Consider the following 20,198-nt stretch of genomic DNA (forward strand, 5'->3'; position numbering starts at 1 on the left):
AAATTTTTTTGAATATTTTGCTAATAAAGTGGTACTTTTCTTCCAACATCGTCCATCACTATAACACATTTCTTGTTTGTGACTGCTCTACATGTATAGTTTTGTTACTGACTAGGTACTTGTCTTTACGGAGGGACTGTGACTTCGTGTTTCTTTTGTTAGTTGGCTGAGTTCATTGACTTAGCTTTTTGAAATAGTGTCTTGGCATGTAGGTTGTAATAAAGTATGCAGGTAGGACAGAAATCTTAATCAAAATATGGGAAGTTATTTCCTATTTAAATTGTAAGGCAGTTCTTTCTTCTAAATATTGTAAAATTCTATTCTCTACCATTTTCCGCTATCATATTTCTTCCTATTCACATGGTATGGGTTTTGCTGCTGGATATGTGCCAGGCATGTAGCTTATTTACAGGTACTTGAATGAACCTGCCAACCATTTCCTCCCCCTTTAATAGTTTACAATACCAGTTTAGAAGTGGCAGTGTTTACATATTTATTGTTGGCTATGATTTTGAGGTATACCTGAATGCTGGTTTGGTTTATTAGCATTTTAGGGTCTTTCTGGACAAGATAATAGGATTTATTCATCTTCCACAAACTTCAATATTATTAGCAATCTGTGGTTTGAAAAAGAAAACAGTAATTAAAATTCCATGTAAGTATTTAACCATGGAAAGTGTCAGGATCCCAGTAGGCATGTGAGCACACCTGAGAGCGAATTACATGATTTTCACAGACTGTTTCTTTTTCAGCTGCTTTTAAGCTGAAAGTTGTTGAATATTCCAAAGACCGTGGAAAACGTCCTATAAAAAGACACGGTGTGAGCAAATGCAGCGTTCGTTTGTGATGAAAGCAGAAAGTTTGGGTAGGTTTTAAGAAAAACTGCCAAATTGTTCAGTTCTGGAAGGCAAGGTTTTAAACATGTTTGACTGGTCAAATGTAGGCTTTGATTTGTTTTTAAATCATAGTAATTGAACTAAAATTGTTTATGATTAATGCAACAGAAATAACATTGTTACTATGAATCAGCTGTTTCTGAGCAGAAAATGAACAATATTACTGGAATTTTCCAACTGAACCGTTTATATAAAAAAAGCTGTGCAGTTTTGAATTTGTGTGACAATAGTTGTCATTAAAGTGAAAGTCTGTCCCACTGTAGTTTAAAGTCAGCATTTGCCTCTTTGATTAAAATATTAGTCATTGCAAATCACAGTTCATGTTGCTTATTTGTAATCTGTATTTCTTTTGGTAATTTGGCCAAATGTTCAAACCTCTCAGTGTGTATGGCATATTTAACATAACCATTTATGTAATTGCATAAAAATGTTGCAAGACCAATGCACTTGCGTACTTATGTTTTAATCACTTGTCAATGATGAGTTGTTGGAAGTAGTTCTAGTAATGTGGATGGTATTACATAATCTGGTTGACAGGCTATACAAATAGCTTCTCAAGTCTATCAACCACATTAACAGCACGTTTAGACTTCAGCTTTTAAGCATCAGGGAAAAATACGTTGATTCTTTTCACAGGAATCTTAATGGAGAAACAAAACATTTTCTTCCAGATCTTGTTCAGTAATATCCCCCAGATCAGTGAAAGCTACTCATACCAATGTAAAATATTTTAACACAGCAGAGATCAGTTTTTTAAAATCTAGACTTATTGTTGAAAGTGAATGAAAATGAAGTGTTGGTTGTTGTGACTGAAGTTTATAGTTGGTCTCCTTTGCAATACTTGGCTTGGTGCTGGACAGATCATTATTTCGTTATGATGGAAGCTTGTGTTATCTGCACCATCTGGAAGAGGAAGTCTGTTCCTAGTTTCCTATTTATGGCTGTGAGTATATATTTTGTCCAAGCAGTTGCGTAGCAACAATTAGCAGTTCTTTACTAGTCATGCGTTATAGGAAAACCTACTGGCATATTTCAGGTTGTGTTGCGAAATCTGAGGATTTGAAGGCATAATTAATTTGTGCAGTATAAACCATGTTAAAAGGGCTTGTTTTTGTGCATTTGCCATGGAATACATTTAGTCCATTCTAATGTAAAGTGTTAGTGGTGTTTGCTTGTTGGGAAAATAGCTATAATTTCTAGCTGTTTCCATGGAAGGATTCAATAAAGAAGTAAAGTGAAAGCTGCAGTACCCTAGTAGCAGGGTAGTGAGTGCACTACACACACTACACACACACACACACACACACACACACTATACACACACACACACACACACACACTTCACACACACACACACACACACACACACTTCCCACACTTTTCTTTGAGCTTGCCCCTCGCCTTTAATGCTTGCCCTCTGTTAGGCTTTCAACTTTGAGAAAACAATGCTGACTGTCTACTCTATCTATGCCTCTTATAATCTAATAAATCTCTTATCAGATTTCCCCTTGGCCACTAGTGCTCCAGAGAAAATAACCCAAGTTCATCCAACCTCTCCTTGTAGCTTATGCCCTCTAATCCAGACAGCATCATGGTAAACCTCTTTTGCACCCTCTCCAAAGCTTTGTCCTATAATGGGGCAACCAGAATTGAATGCAGATGTGGCCTAACTAGGGTTTTATAAAGCTGCACCATGACTTCCTAACTTCATCATCCTGACCTCAGCTCCTCGACTAATAAACGTGGAAAAGCCTTGTGCCCTCTTTATCAGCCTGTCATCGGGTGCAGCTGCTTTCCAGGAGTTGTGGACTTTGCTCATCAGCACTTGAGAGTCTTGCCACTAATTGTACTGTTCCTGTACATTTGATCTCCCAAAGTGCATTGCTTCACATTTGGCTGGGTTAACAAACAGCAGAGGTCCCAGTGTTGATTACTGCAAGAGACTATTAGGCACATATTCCACTCAGAATATGGCCCCGTTGATCACAGTGCTCCGTCTGGGTAAGCAAATTCTGAATCCGAGTAGCCAATTCGCCATGGATTCCGTGCATCTTAATCTTCTGGATGAGCCTCCATGAAGGACCTAGACAAGTGACTTACTAAAATTCATGTAGACAACCTCCACAGGTCTACTTTCACCAATCACCTTTGTCACTTCCTCAAATAACTGGAATCAAGTTAGTAAGACATGACTTGCCCCATACAAAGCCATGCTGACTATCCCTAATTAGAAACAAGAGAAAATCTGCAGATGCTGGAAATCCGAGTAATACACACAAAATGCTGGAGGAACTCAGCAGGCCAGGCAACATCTACAAAAAGAATACAGTGGACTTTTTGGGCCGAAGTCCTAATTAGACCATGGTTTTCCTAATGCTTATAAATTCCATCCCTCAGTATCCTCTCCAGTAACTTCTGCTGAGGTGAGACTCACTAGTTTATCATTTCTAAGATTATCCATTTTCTTTCTTGAGTAATAGAACAACATTTGCTACTTGATCTCTCTAACAGGCAAGGTTCCAGAGGACTGTCAAGGTCCCAGCAATCTCTTCTCGAGGACTGTCAAGGTGTCAGTGATCTCTTCTCTTGTGTTTTTCTATAATCTAGGGTATATCTCCTTTATCTTGAAATGCCCTAGCATATTGGCATCCTTCACCTTGGTAAATACTGATAACTTTATCTTGTCTTCAAATAGGAAACCAGGGTTGCAAAGGTCTATTTCACCTTTGTGTATGCAGCACAAAGAGGGGTGGAAATGGTGTGCAGAGAACCAAAATAGAGAATCAAGTGGAATCAAAAATTTTGACTTCAGTGTTCCTAACATTTATCTGGATGAATTTTATGCCCATCCATATTTGATGATCACTCTGGTAACTTGGAGACTAGAGAGTTTGAAAGGTTGTAAGGTAGAGCTGGTTAGCATTCATGAGCATGATTGATCATTTGGCCTGAAATATAAAGTATTAACCTCTATATTAGAACAACCAGCAGCAAAGATAATTGAAACCATTTCTTTCCCCTTCATCTCATGAATGCTAGGAGATATCAGTATACTTCAATGTACTCTGCAGTATATTACTCAAGTGCAAATCTGAGTAACTGCATCGATGTAATACACAAACCTGCTATAGGATCTTGGCTCTATGCATCTGAAACCATAAAATCATATTTCCTTGTGGGAACTTTTCTGGAATAACTTTGAATTGTGCCATGGTTTCTGGTTCTATCAGCACTGAACAGTGTTACGACCAGCAGTTCAATTAGAAACGAAGCGTCTTACCAACTTTTAATTCTAACAGCGGATGCAAGAAATGGAGAATGTGTTCACTCTTCGTTCAGTAAAATTTGAGAATAGGTTTCAAGATGGAGTGTCAGTTGATCCTGCATCCACAACCTTTATCAGAATGGGGTAAGTTCCAGAACCCTACTAACTTATGTGGGGAAATGTACTTTTCCGAATTGGCTGGGCAGTAACCTGGAATTGAAAAGCAGAACCACAGGAAAGGTAATCAGAGCCAACCACAAATTGGCAAAGGGTAAATAGGAATATAGAGGTAATGAATGGCTCAAAGTAAGATTTTCATGGGACACTGACACCAATTTTAAGGAAGGTTAGAACTGTTCTGTTAGGATGGGCAGGGTAGATTGGGCTAAAACCTGGATAATAAGGTGGGGAATGGGCTGTGTGAGGTCATGCACTTTGGTCAGAACCTTCAAAAGATGGATATTGATGAAGAGAAACTGCAAATGAGTGCAGTTCGGAGGGACCTAGATGTTCCTGTGCTTGAATTAAAAGTTATCAGGCAGGTTCAACAAGGGGTAGAGAAGGCAAATGACATGGGTGGCCTGAATTGCAAAAGGATTGAGCTTAAGAATAAGGGAGTTCTGTTACGGGTGTTGATGAGGCTATGCAGAGTTTCTGTCTGGGTTACGGATTGGAAGCAGTCCAAAGGAGACTCGCCAGGCTAACTCCTGGAATAGATTCTACTAAAAAACACTAGACAGTTTGCATTCCTTGGGATTTGGATGAATGAGTTATTCAAACATACTGTATAGGGTCCTACAGTCTTGATATGGTAGATGTTGAGATGTTTCCACTGGTGGCAATGTTACGAGCAAAGGGGTATTGCTACAAATTGAGAGTCCAAGCATTTAAAACAGGTGCATAGGAACAACTTCTCAGTTGCAGTTGTCTGCAGTTCTATGCTCCTGCTGGTGGTGGATGCCAGATCTTTGGATATATTGAAGCAGGAGATAAATATTTGAAAGAGTGAGAAATTGAGAGTTATGGGAACTGATAGAGAAGAGGAGTTGAGGCCAGCATTGATCAGCCATGATCGTATTGAATGGTGGGGTAGGTTCAAGGGGCCTGCCGGTCTGTTTGTATATTCGTGTGCTCTTGTACCTTTGTCTCTGAAATCTCCCAACAAAGGAAACAATATCTCTGAATCCATTGTTGAATAATTTCAGCTTTTTTAAACAAATCCCTTCCTCAATCTCGAGTATGAGGAATGCAAGTTATATTGTAGGTATTCTTTAATCTTTAAAGGTTTGCTCTAATCTTCGTGAATTTTTTATTTAACCTCTTTCAGGGCCAATAAAAATTGAAAACTAAGAGCATTTCTTTTGCTTTCTTACTAAGAAACTGAATAATTTGATGACTAAACACTTTTATATTCCTGTCATTTTGAGATAAGTTGCAACTTTTGATAAAATATTTAAGTACCATATGCAAGAGCATTGGCTTTTGGTGAGTTGAATATTCAGACACCCAAAGCTTCATGATTCTTGCTGTCTTTACTAAGGTATAGTGCATGCAACTGATTTGCCTGGTGATCTTTGCACTATCCAGTCTTCCAGTTTTTTAATCTGCTGTTTTGTGAGATCATGTTTCTGTCTGCAAGTTTCTCCTTTTCGACCTTAATTAAGCTTCAAAAGTTGAAAGTAAATTTATTATTAAAGTGCATATGTCATCAAATATTACCCTGAGATTCACTTTCTTGCAGGCATTCACAAGAGAACAAAGTACAATAGAATCAATGGAAAAACTATCCACAAAGACTGACAAATTGTGCAAATACAGAACGTAACAAGTAATAATAAATAATACTGAGAACGTGAGTTGTAGAGCCCTTGAAAATGAGTCCAGGGGTTGTGTTCAATGATCAGATCAGTGTTGAGGTGAGTGAAGGCATAGGTTTTGGAGCCTGATGGTTGAGGGGTAATAACTTTTCCTGATCCTGGTGGTGTGGAACCTATGACCCCTGTATTTCTTTCTTTTGGTAGCAGCGAGAAGAGAGCATGGCCAGGATGGTTGGGGTCTTTGAATGCTGCTTTCTTGTACCAGTGCTCTTTATAGATGTGCTTAATGAAAAGGATTTGGGGTGGCGGCTTTTCCTGTGATGAACTGGATTGTATCCTCCACTTTTTGTGTTGTTTTTCTGTTCCTGGACACTAATGTTTCCATGCCAGCCAGTCAGGATACTCTCTGCTACGCATCTATAGAAGTTGGTTAGAGTTTTAGATGACACGTCAAATCTGCACTAACTTCTAAGGAAGTAGAGGTGCTGCCTTGCTTTCTTTGAAATGGCATTTGTATGCTGGTCAGATCCTCTGACATGATAATGCCCAGGAATTTAAAGTTACCAACTCCACCTCTGATCCCCTAATGAGCACTGGCTCATGCACCCCCAATTTCTTCCTCTGGTAGCTCTTTGGTCTTGCTGATGTTGAGTGAGAGGTTGTTGCTGTCACACCACGCAATCGGATTTTCAGTCTCTCTCCTTTATGCTGATTCATCACTACCTTTGGTTTGGCCAACAACAGTAGAGTCATCAGCAAAATTAAATATGGCATTGGAGCTCTACCTAGTCTCACAGTCATAAGTGTAGAGTGAGTTAAACAGGGGACTAAGCAGACAGCCTTGTGATGCACCTGTGCTGATGTTGCTTGTGGAGGAGATGTTGTTGCCAAAACATACTGACTGGGGTCTGCAAGTGAGGAATTTGAGGAGCTGGTTACACAAGGAGGTATCGAGGCCTGGGTCTTGGAGCTTATTGATTAGTTTTGCAGGGATGATGGTGTTAAGTGCTGAGTTGTAGTCAATTAAAATCATCCTGATGATTGTATCCTCACTGTCCTGATAGATGTTCCAGGGCTAAGTGAAATGGCATCTGCTGTTGACTTGTTGTGATGGGAGGCAAATTAGAGTGGATTCAGACAGGAGTTGATGTGCTTCATGGCCAACCTCAAAGCACTTCATCACAGTTGTTGTGAGTGCTACTGGACAATAATAATTGAGGCAGGTTACTAAGTTCCTCTTTGGCCCTGGTATGATTAATATAGCCACATCCTCAAATGTAAATTCCCTGGGATAAACTATACACACAGCCAGGCAGAACCTGTGAAGGGAAATAAGCACTCAGTGTTTTAGACAGACCATTTTTCAAACCCTATTACATGTCGATTCAACTTAATCATAATAATCTAATGCTGTCTCCTATCCTTTACATCAAGATCCTGATATATGAACGATACCATTTCCAATGATGAGAAAGTATTGAGATTTTGCAAATTGAAAATGAAACTGCATGAAGAAAGGTATTATTTCAATAGCAGGCTTTAAGTGTTTTAAATTATGGGGAGAAACATTGCTTGGTGAATTTATGCTAAGTTGATTCACTGTCACAAGCAAAGTTCATCCATGTGGTTGAAAAGCGTTGTACACAATGCTTATCAATTAAGTTAAAATTGGTTCCTGTAGAGTGGGGGTTTCCAACCGTTTTTTAAATGCTGTTGACCCATACCATTAACTGAGGGGTCTGTGAATCCCAGGTTGGGAACCCCTGATGTAGAGATTTCAAGGGTGTGAAGGTGGGCAGCATGGAATTTGCATGAATTGAGAATGAAGCATAAACAAAAGGTGAGTTTGTAGAACATTACAGCACAGCACAAGCCTTTAAGGCCATGATGTTGTGCTAACCTTTTAACCTACTCCAAGATCAATCCAAACCTCCCCTCCCCCCCCAAAAAAACCCTCCATTTTCTATCATCCATGTTCCCATCTAAGTTAAATGCCTTTAATGTATCGTCCTCTACCACCGTCCCCAGTGGTGTGTTCCACACAGTCGCTACTCTGTGTGAGGAACTTGCCTCCCCCCACACCCTCCATACTTAAATCACCTTAAAATTATGCCCCCTTGAACTAGATGATAGAGCATTGGCTGATTGGCAGGAAACAGAGTGGGAATAAAGGGATCCTATTCTGGTTGGCTGCCGGTTACCAGTGGTGTTCCACAGGGGTCTGTGTTGGGGCTGCTTCTTTTTATATTGTACATCATCAATTTGGATTATGGAATAGATGGCTTTGTGGCTAAGTTTGCTGACGATACGAAGATAGGTAGTCCTTGGGAGTCCTTGTACAGGATACCCTTAAGGTTAACCTCTAGGTTGAGTCGGTAGTGAAGAAGGCGAATGCAATGTTGGCATTCATTTCTAGAGGAATAGAGTATAGGAGCAGGGATGTGATGTTGAGGCTCTATAAGGCGCTGGTGAGACCTCACTTGGAGTACTGTGGGCAGTTTTGGTCTCCTTATTTAAGAAAGGATGTGCTGAGGTTGGAGAGGGTACAGAGGAGATTCACTAGAATGATTCCGGGAATGAGATGGTTAACATATGAGGAATGTTTGTCCGCTCTTGGACTGTATTCCTTGGAGTTTCGAAGAATGAGGGGAGACCTTATAGAAACATTCGAATGTTGGAAGGCATGGACAGAGTGGATGTGGCAAAGTTGTTTCCCATGATGGGGGAGTCTAGTATGAGAGGGCACGACTTAAGGATTGAAGGGCGCCCATTCAGAACAGAGATGCGAAAAAATTTTTTTAGCCAGAGGGTGGTGAATCTATGGAATTTGTTGCCACGGGCAGCAGTGGAGGCCAAGTCATTGGGTGTACTTAAGGCAGAGATTGATAGGTATCTGAGTAGCCAGGGCATCAAAGGTTATGGTGAGAAGGCGGGGGAGTGGGACTAAATGGGAGAATGGATCAGCTCATGATAAAATGGCGGAGCAGACTCGATGGGCCGAATGGCCGACTTCTGCTCCTTTGTCTTATGGTCTTATGGTACAAACTTGGAGCTCTAGTGGAAATGACTGGTCAAATTTAGAATGACTCAGAAAGGTGTAGGAGCTATATACTAATGATCTTTTGGTTATGTTGGCTATTTAATGTATTGTCCCTTTCCAGATAGGTGGCAAGTGTTCAATCACACTCCTGACATATGAACAATAGTTTGGTACTGGGGAGTCGGTCGATGAGTTTCAGTAGTGGTGACTCCCTGGAATTCTAATGTTAATGGTGAGGAATTTGGCATTTTAACTATATTGTGCGTCATGCAGTTGGATTGTCTTCAGTTTATTGTAAATGGTTTATTGGTCAGCGTTTTAGTCCAAACCTGAATGTGATCTAAATCTTGCTGAATGCAAGTGTGAACTTTTTCTGAGAAACTTGGGCAAAGAGCCAACGTGTCTATTTCTGACCTTCTGACCGAGCTGTAGGGCTACAATTGGATTGTCTTGTTTCAACATCCTGTATCCTTAACATCCTCCTGATGTTGTATTGAGTCTATCCAGTTGGTTAAAGACTGATTTCTATGATTATGATTGTGAAAATCAATCCAGTTAGCATTATCCAACTCAATGGGGTGCTTTAACTTTTAGCTCTTGCTGCTAAACCAGTGGTTGTTGGTGTTAGGGTGCTCTCAGAGCTAGTGTAGAGCAGTAACTGTGCAAGTTTTGATGCACAAATTTTTGTAGTCCTATCTTTAGTAGGTAAAATTAAAACATTAATTCTAACACATGTAATGGATAATTTAGCATTGAACTTGATTACAAAATTAAATTTTTAATCAGTCCTGTAATTTAAATTTACTCTAATTTAATTTAAGACTTTATAGTGCAGAACACAACACAAACATTGACTATTTGCAGTGCCAGCTCTCATTGCAGAAAAGGTAGAAATCTAGCTTTGGCTGGTCATTTCAAACAAATGTGTGCAAATCATGGGGTAATAATTAAACTATATAGAGAAAAAGTACATGCCATTAGCTTTATTGAAACATTCATATCTGATTTTCAATATTCTTGAGTAATGCAACGATAAGTTGTGGCTGGTATGAGCAGGTATGTCACAATTTAATTTTCCTCCCTATAGCTTGTCAGTGGCATTCATCGTGAATTCTTTAACATACTAGCTGAAAATGTCCTTTGAATCATTGGAGATTTTTTTTCTCTTTTAATGTGAAGTATTTTGCAGTATTCTATGCTTATACAGTCAGCATTTTCAAATTCCATCTTGTTTTAATTTTGCTGTTATGAATAGTTTTTACTTGTAATCCCTGTTTTTTTCCCTAATATTTTGCACTATTTTGTGTCGTGGGTAAATGTGCAATATATTCTTGCTTGATTTGAAGTTTTTTTTGTGTGTTCACTGTTCAACTGATAAAGTTCCTTCATGCTTTTATAAGCATGAGGCAGAGTAAGAAGTGCTTTTATTAGTACAAAAATATTGTTTTTTTTTAAATGGCTTTCTGAGCTCTTAATGACTTGGTGCAGCAGGTTCTTCATAATTTCATTCAGATGAAAAAGCTGATACAAGTGTAATAATTGACATGTATTTATTTTGATATATTTGTATCCTGATAAACATGGGTTTTTTTTCTCACAAAATCTAAAAATAAAGAAACAATTATCCATCTCTATGACATTTAGACTTATTATTCAGTACTAATTACTATGTACAACATATTAGCAGTAATATTACATCCAAAACAGAATTGACTTGTTTTAATTTCAGGACATTTGTTGCATTGAGGGATAGCTTCAACCTGAACTTTAAACAGATGTATTAAAAATCTGTGCCAACCAACTGGCAGGAGCATTCAAAGACATTTTCAATCTCATTGCTACAGTCGGAGCAAAAGGGCAACAATTATATCAGTGCCCAAGAAGAGTAGTGTGAGCTGCCTCAAAGGCCTTTGTCCAGTATCACTCACGTCTACAGTGATGAAGTACTTTGAGATCTTGGTCATGGCTAGAATCATCATATGTCTCAGGAAGAACCTGGACTCACTGCGATTTGCCTATTGCCACAATAGGTCTACAGCTATCTCACTGGCTGTCCACACAGCCTTGTGTCACCTGGACAGTGCAAATACCTATGCCAGGATGCTGTTTATTGATTATAGCTCAACATTTAACACCATCATTCTTACAGTCCTGATCAAAAAACTACAGAATCTAGGCTTTTGTATCTCCTTCTGCAACTAAATGCTTTACTTCCTAACCAGAAAACCACAATCTGTGCGGATTGGAAATTATGTCTCCACATTGCTGACAATTAACATAAGGATGTGTGCTTAGCCCACTGCTGTACTGTCTCTACATCCATGACTATGTGGCTAGGCATAGGTCACAAAATTTGCTGATGATACAGCCATTTTTTGGCATTGTGACGAAAGGCCGTACAAGAGCAAGATGTACCAGCTAGATGAGTGGTGTCGTGGCAGCAACCTTGCACTCAACATCAGCAAGACCAAAGAGCTGTTTGTGGACTTCAGGAAGGGTAAGATAAGGAACACAAATCGATCCTCGTAGAGGGATCAGAAGTGGAATGAGCAATTTCAAGTTCCTGAGTGTCATTATCTCTGAGGACCTAACCTGGATGCAACATATTGATGCAGCTATAAAGAAGACAAGACAGCAGCTATATTTCATTAGGAGTTTGAGGAGATCCAAAATGATAGGAGAAGACAGGAGGGGGAGAGATGGAGCCAAGAGCTGGACAGGTGATTGACAAAAGGGATATGAGAGAATCATGGGACAGGAGGCCCAGGGAGAAGAAAAGGGGGGGAACCCAGAGGATGGGCAAGTCTCCTTTTTCTCCCTCTGTCCCTCTGACTATACCCCCTGCCCATCCTCTGGGTTCCCCCCACTTCCTTCTCAAACTTTTACAAATGTTTCATGGAGAGCATTCTGACTGGCTGCATCACCGTCTGGTGGTGGGGGGGGGGGTGGCGGGGGCAGCCACTGCACAAGATTGAAATAAGTTGCAGGAACTTGTAAGATTAGTCAGCTCCATCATGGGTACTATTCTCCGTATTATCCAAGACGTCTTCACGTAGCAATGCCTCAGAAGGTGGCGTCCAGGATCCCCGCCACACAGGACATGCCATCTTCACACTGTTACCGTCGGGAAGGAGGTGCAAGAGTCTGAAACAGCTTCTTTCCCCTCTGCCATCTGATTTCTAAATGGACATTGAACCCAAGAACACTACCTCACTTTTTTTAAGTCCAATTTTTCTGCTATATATATATATATATATATATATATATATATACACACACACACTCTGGTTTTCTCCATATTTATTTATCATGTATTTTATTCAGTACTTTATGTCTGCAGCCATAAAGTTAACAAATCTTCTTGGCATATGCCAGTGATATTAAATCTGATTCTGAATCAATCTGATTGCTCAAATAGAATTGTTCCCAGCCACATAGAATTCTTGTAGCACAAAGAGGAGAAAATCTGCAAATGTTGGAAATCCAAGCAACACACACAAGATGGTGGAGGAACTCAGGCCAGAGAGCATCTATGGAAAAGAGTAGACAAACAGTCGATGTTTCAGGCCGAGACCCTTTACCAGTCCTGATGAAGGGTCTCAGACCAAAATGTTGACTGTTTACTCTTTTCCATAGATGCTGCCTGGCCTGCTGAATTCTTATAGCATTTTTTGTGTTGCATAGAATTCTTGCTCTTTAAATCTCTTCATGTCCTCTGCACCATCGCTCCCTGTGCTTTAAAAAAAATTTTGTCAGCCAGCCAACTTGCTTCAATATGCTATTCAGATGAAAGTGGGGGAGTTTTCTTTTGACCTTGACGCAACACTGCTTAACACAGCCTAAGTAGCTAATTAACTAGTTGTTATCTCATTGTTGTCCAAATTAGTTACTGTGTTTGTCAACAAATGAACTCATTAATTAACTCTGGAATGCTTTGGAATATCCTATGGGTACATATTGTAGAAGTTTAAGCTTTCTCTTTGGGGGCTAATCATGTTCCTTGTCTGTGATATTCGTTCCCAAACACAAGATTCTGCAGATGTTGGAAATCCAGAATAATACATGTAAAATGCTGGATGAACTCAGCAGGTCAGGCAGCATCTATTGAAATAAATTTTTAAAAAATCAATGTTTTGGTCGAGACTCTTCCTCTGGATTCCTTGGCCTGAAACATCGACTGTTATTCCATTCCATTGATGGCCCCTGACCTGCTGAGTTCCTTCAGCATTTTGTATTCAATCCCAAGCTACTTCACTTCTGGTGTTTCTTTAGGAAACTTCCATTTAAAGCATCCATGCAGATTCTCTTTTTGCTTTATAGAATAGTACAGTACAGGCCCTTCAGCCCACAATGTTGTGCCGACCTCAAACCCTGCCTCCTATATAACCCTCCACCTTAAATACCTCCATATACCTGTCTAGTAGTCTGTTAAATTTCACTAGTGTACCTGCCTCCACTGCTGACTCAGGCAGTGCATTCCACGCACCAACCACTCTCTGAGTAAAAAAACCTTCCTCTAATATCCCCCTTGAACTTCCCATCCCTTACCTTAAAGCCATGTCCTCTTGTATTGAGCAGTGGTGCCCTGGGGAAGAGACGCTGGCTATCCACTCTATCTATTCGTCTTAATATCTTGTATATCTCTATCATGTCTCCTCTCATCCTCCTTCTCTCCAAAGAGTAAAGCCCTAGCTCCCTTAATCTCTGATCATAATGCATACTCTCTAAACCAGGCAGCATCCTGGTAAATCTCCTTTGTACCCTTTCCAATGCTTCCACATCCTTCCTATAGTGAGGTGACCAGAACTGGACACAGTACTCCCAAGTGTGGCCTAACCAGAGTTTTATAGAGCTGCCTCATTACCTCGCGACTCTTAAACTCTATCCCTCGACTTAGGAAAGCTAACACCCCATAAGCTTTCTTAACTACCCTATCTACCTGTGAGGCAACTTTCAGGGATCTGTGGATATGTACCCCCAGATCCCTCTGCTCCTCCACACTACCAAGTATCCTGCCATTTACTGTGTACTCTGCCTTGGAGTTTGTCCTTCCAAAGTGTACCACATCACACTTCTTCGGGTTGAACTCCATCTGCCACTTCTCAGCCCACTTCTGCATTCTATCAGTGCCTCTCTGCAATCTTTGACAATCCTCTACACTATCTACAACATCACCAATCTTTGTGTTGTCTGCAAACTTGCCAACCCCTCCCTTCTACCCCTACATCCAGGTCATTAATAAAAATCACATAAAGTAGAGGTCCCAGTACCAATCCTTGTGGGACACCACTAGTCACAGCCCTCCAATCCGAATGTACTCTCTCCACCACGACCCTCTGTTTTTTGCAGGCAAGCCAATTCTGAATCCACCTGGCCAAACTTCCCTGGATCCCATGCCTTCTGACTTTCTGAATAAGACTACCATGTGGAACTTTGTCAAATGCCTTACTAAAATCCATGCAGATCACATCCACTGCACTACCCTCATCTATATGCCTGGTCACCACCTCAAAGAAAAATACTATATCAGGCTTGTTAGACACGATCTGCCCTTCACAAAGCCACGCTGACTGTCCCTGATCAGACCATGATTCTGTAAGTGCCCAAAGATCCTATCTCTAAAAATCTTTTCCAACAGCTTTCCCACCACAGACGTAGAGGCTCACCGGTCTATAATTACCCGGACTATCCCTACTACCTTTTTTGAACAAGGGATCAACATTCGCCTACCTCTAATCCTCCGGTACCATTCCCGTGGACAACGAGGACATAAAAATCCTAGCCAGAGACTCAGCAATCTCTTCCCTTGCCTTGTGGAGCAGCCTAGGGAATATTCTGTCAGGCCCTGGGGACTTGTCCCTCCTAATGTATTTTATCAACTCCAACACCTCCTTTCCCTTAATAGCAACATGCTCCAGAACATCAACCTCACTCATATTGTCCTCACCATCATCAAGTTCCCTCTCATTGGTGAATGCCGAAGAGAAGTATTCATTGAGGAACTCGCTCACTTCCACAGCCTCCAGGCACATCTTTCCACCTTTATCTCTAATCGGTCCTACCTTCACTCCTGTCATCGTTTTGTCCTTCACATAATTGATGCCTTATGGGTTTTCCTTTACCCTACTCGCCAAGGCCTTCTCATGCCCCCTGCTTGATCTCCTCAGCCCCTTCTTAAGCTTCTTTATTGCTACCCTATATTCCTCAATAGACCCATCTGATCCTTGCTTCCTAAACCTCATGTGTGCTGCCTTTTTCCACCTGACTAGATTTTCCACCTCACTTGTCACCCATGGTTCCTTCACCCTACCATTCTTTATCTTCCTCACTGGGACAAATTTATCCCTAACATCCTGCAAGAGATCCCTAAACATCAACCACATGTCCATAGTACATTTCCCTGCAAAAACATCATCCCAATTCACACCCGCAGGTCCTAGCCTTATAGCCTCATAATTTGCCCTTTCCCAATTAAAAATTTTCCTGTCCTCTCTGATTCTATCCTTTTCCATGATAATGCTAAAGGCCAGGGAGCAGTGGTCACTGTCCCCCAGATGCTCACCCACTGAGATATCTGTGACCTGACCTGTTTCATTACCTAGTACTAGATCTAGTATGGCATTCCCCCCAGTCGGCCTGTCAACATCCTGTGACAGGAATCCATCCTGGACACACTTAACAAACTCTGCCCTGTCTAAACCCTTGGAACTAATCAGGTGCCAATTAAGATTAGGGAAGTTAGAGTCACCCATGATAAGCAATCCCGTTATTTTTGCACCTTTCCTAAATCTGCCTCCCAATCTGCTCCTCGGTATCTCTGCTGCTACCAGGGGGCCTATAGAGTACCCCCAATAGAGTAACTGCTCCCTTCCTGTTCCTGACTTCCACCCATACTGACACAAAAGAGGATCCTGCTACATTACCCACCCTTTCTGTAGCTGTAATAGTATCCCTGACCAGTAATTCCGCCCCTCCTCCCCTTTTTCCCCCCATCTCTATCCCTTTTAAAGCACTGAAATCCAGGAACATTGAGAATCCATTCCTGCCCTGGTGCCAGCCAAGTCTCTGTAATGGCCACTACATCATAATTCCATGTATGTATCCATGCTCTCAGTTCATCACCTTTGTTCCTGATGCTTCTTGCATTGAGGTACACACATTTCAGCCCTTCTACCTTACTGTCTTTACACCGTTTATTCTGCTTCTCTTTCCTCAAAGCCTCTCTGTATGTTAGATCTGGCTTTACTCCATGCACTTCTTCCACTGTTTTATCGCTTCAGGTCCCATCCCCCTTGCAAATGAGTTTAACCACTGCCCCCCCCCCCCCCGAACCATGCTAGCAAACCTACCTGCAAGGATATTGCTCCCCCTCGAGTTCAGGTGCAACCCATCCAATCTGTACAGGTCCCACCTTCCCCAGAAGAGATCCCAATGATCCAAAAATCTAAAACCCTGCCCCCTGCACCAACTCCTCAGCCGTGCATTCAACTGCCATCTCCTCCAATTCTTATCATCACTATCACGTAGCACTGGCAGCAACCCTGAGAATGCTACACTTGAGGTCCTGTTCTTCAGCCTTCTGCCTAGTTCCCGAAACTCACACTTCAGGACCTCATCCCTCTTCTTGCCTATGTCGTTGGTACCAACATGTATCACGACTTCCGGTTGCTTTCCCTCTCGTATCAGGATGTTGTGCACCCAGTCAGAGACATCCCGGACCCTGGCGCTCGGGAGGCAACAAAGCATGCGGGTGTCCTTCTCACGTCCACAAAATCTCCTGTCTGCTCCCCTGACTGTAGAGTCTCCAATGACGACAGTTCTCCTCTTCTCCGCCTCACCCTTCTGCACCACAGGATCAGACTCAGTGCCGGAGGCCCTGCCACCGTGGCTCACCCCTGGTCACCCCAATCCCTTATTTTTCACGTTATTGCCATCTTCCTTGTACCAGGATGACCAAAGCAGAATTTAGTATTTCAAATGAACACACACAAAATGCTGGAGGGCAGCATCTATGGAAGTGAATAAATAGTTGGTGTTTCAGACTGAGACCCTTCATTAGGACTGGAAAGGAAGGGGGATAAGAATGAGAATGATGGTGGGGGCGGGGTACAAGCTAGGAAGTGAAGGGTGATACCAGGTGGGTGTAAGAAGTGGGGGGGGAGATGAAGTAAGAAGCTGGGAGGTGATGGGTAGAAAAGGTAAAGGGTTAGAAAAGGAGTCCGATAGGAGAGGAGAGTTAACCATGGGAGAAAGAGCAGGAGGAGGGGCACCAGGAGTGGGGGAGGTAATCAATAGGTGAGGACAAGAGAGCTAGAGTGGGGAATTGAAGAAAAGGGGTGGGGGGGTGGAATTATCAAAAGTTAGAGAAATTGATGTTCAGCTCATCAGGTTGGAGGCTGCCCAGATGGAATATGAGGTATTGCTCCTCCAATCTGAGAATGGCCTCATCGTGGCAGTAGAGGAGGTCATGGACCAACATGTTCGAATGAGAAGTGGAATTGAAATGATTGGCCACTGGGAAATTCTGATTTTTGTGGACGGACTGAAGGCACTTGACAAAGCGGTTCCCCAAGCTATGTCAGGTCTCATTAATAGAAAAGAGGCTGCATTGGGGCCCTGAATGGAGGTGAATTGGTAGGTGGAGCACTGCTTCTGCATGTAGGAATAAGTGCCCAGAAGGTGATTAGTGGAGGGGGATGAATATACAAGGGAATCACAGAGAGAACAATTCCAATTGCAGCCTCATCATTGTCTTGTACATAGTCATAGTCATACTTTATTGATCCCAGGGGGAAATTGGTTTTCGTTACAGTTGCACCATAAATAATAAATAGTAATAGAACCATAAATAGTTAAATAGTAATATGTAAATTATGCCAGTAAATTATGAAATGAGTCCAGGACCAGCCTATTTGCTCAGGGTGTCTGACCCTCCAAGGGAGGAGTTGTAAAGTTTGATGTCCACAGGCAAGAATGACTTCCTATGACGCTCTGTGCTGCATCTTGGAAGAATGAGTCTCTGGCTGAATGTACTCCTGTGCCCACCCAGTACATTATGTAGTGGATGGGAGACATTGACCAAGGTGGCATGCAACTTAGACAGCATCCTCTTTTCACACGCCACAGTGAGAGAGTCCAGTTCCATCCCCACAACATCACTGGCCTTACGAATAAGTGTGTTGATTCTGTTGGTGTCTGCTACCCTCAGCCTGCTGCCCCAGCACACAACAGTAAACATGATAGCACTGGCCACCACAGACTCGTAGAACATCCTCGGCATCGTCCAGCAGATGTTAAAGGACCTCAGTCTCCTCAGGAAATAGAGACAGCTCTGACCCTTCTTGTAGACAGCCTCCGTGTTCTTTGATCAGTCCAGTTTATTGTCAATACGTATCCCCATGTATTTATAATCCTCCACCATATCCACACTGACCCCCTGGATGAAAATAGGGGTCACCGGTACCTTAGCTCTCCTCAGGTCTACCACCAGCTCCTTAGTCTTTTTCACATTAAGCTGCAGATAATTGTGCTCACACCATGTTGTACAACTACCTCAGTGCCCTGACTGATGGTGGTCATTGTGCCAAAAGCCTTGTAGGATGGTATAATTATGCAAAAGGCTAGTGCATTCTTAGTGATCAAGACATGGGCTAAGGAACTTAGCTTATAGTGACTTTGAACCTCCCATTTTTTTTAGATGAAATTCTGTTCATCCAGGAGCAATGGCAGGTGAGGAGTTTGTTGTGGAACCTGACATGTTTAGGACAGTTCTGTAAATATGTGCTAAAATGTTGTAAATGATTACTTTCTGATTATTTGGGTAATGCTCTCAATGTTCAACATGTTTTTAGTCAAGGATGCGATCCTGTCTGTGAGCATTCCTCTGGTATTGGATTTGTTCTCTCTATCCCAAAGTGTACCATGCTACACTCAATAGCAATTTTGTTTTGAAATTCTGGTAGCAAGCTGCTGAAAATTGACAATACTAACACAGTTCAATCATTAACTCCTTTGGCTTGAATTGCTTCTCATCCAGGGTGTTTAAACCATTGCTAATTTACTTTGGGAATAAGATTTATTAAAAGTTACAGCTGCTCTTTTTAAATAATAGCCTTTTGGACACTGTATCTACATTATAGGGTTTAATTGAGTATCTACATTGTAGGGTTTAATTGAGTAACTGGAAAACCAAAATCCCAGTTTCAAATTGGCACTTGAAAACCAGTTGGTATATTTTTTTGCCTGATGCAATCATGTTTATCTTTTGACTTGGCTAGAATTGGCTGAGAGGTCATATATGTTAGGGTTGGTACAACATAGTAAGAGAACTTCTTGTATCCTAAAGCAAAACTGGGATGTTCAAGAAGCAGGTAAGTGAATTACTTAAATACAACTTTTAAAAAATATTTAAGCAGAAAGTAGTGCAAAGGACAAAGATGAACTTGCATTTTTTTTGTATGTGAATGTTGAAATGTAGAGGCTACTGCTGGCATATAACAAAATACTTAATTTTAAATGTTTTAAAAAATGGCTCCCACCAAACACCTGAAATTGATGTTGCTATCTAGAACTACATCCAGCTGACATCTAAAGCTGCCATTTGGAGGGAAGTGTGCCATTTTGTTATCATGTGACTAAAGTACAAAGATGCATACTTCAATAATTTTCCATCTCTACACCTCCTTTTAACGTTTAAAAGAAAATTGCAAGTGTAAGTCAGTAATTATTGCCTTTAGAGAATGCTTATTTAAAAAAAAGTTCAGCCATGAAGTTGGGTCATCACTTCTGCTGACTACTCACTTTCTCAACTTGCTTACTCGTGTTCAGAATTCAATAGTTGATCCACTTGCATGTCCCAGATGGTATGACAAGGTACACCATGCTTAAGTATAGTTCAAGAATCGCAAAGTAATTTTGCAGCTTTATACACTGGTTAAAAGTTCAAAGTACATATGCTGTATACAACTTGAGATCCACCTCCTTACAGGCAGCCCCAAAATAAAGAAACACAGTAGAACCCATTTTTAAAAAAAAAGTCAAACACCAAATTTTCAAAAAAAAGAACATTGTGCAAACAATTAAAAAGTAAGCAAATAACATTCAGAACTGAAGTTCATGAAAGTGAATTTGCAGCCACAAAGCCAGTCACTGCTGATCCTAGAGCCCATTAGCTGCAGGCC

The 20,198-nt window shown here is 41.3% G+C and overlaps 1 protein-coding gene across 1 annotated transcript in view; it reads left to right on the forward strand.

Annotated features, from left to right (window-relative positions):
- Nucleotides 1–20,198, forward strand: part of dr1 (down-regulator of transcription 1) — a 41,812-nt gene that overhangs the window by 1,447 nt on the left and 20,167 nt on the right. The window lies entirely within an intron of this gene.

This window comes from Mobula birostris, chromosome 12 (genome assembly GCF_030028105.1).
Source record: "Mobula birostris isolate sMobBir1 chromosome 12, sMobBir1.hap1, whole genome shotgun sequence".
Taxonomy (NCBI): domain Eukaryota; kingdom Metazoa; phylum Chordata; class Chondrichthyes; order Myliobatiformes; family Myliobatidae; genus Mobula; species Mobula birostris.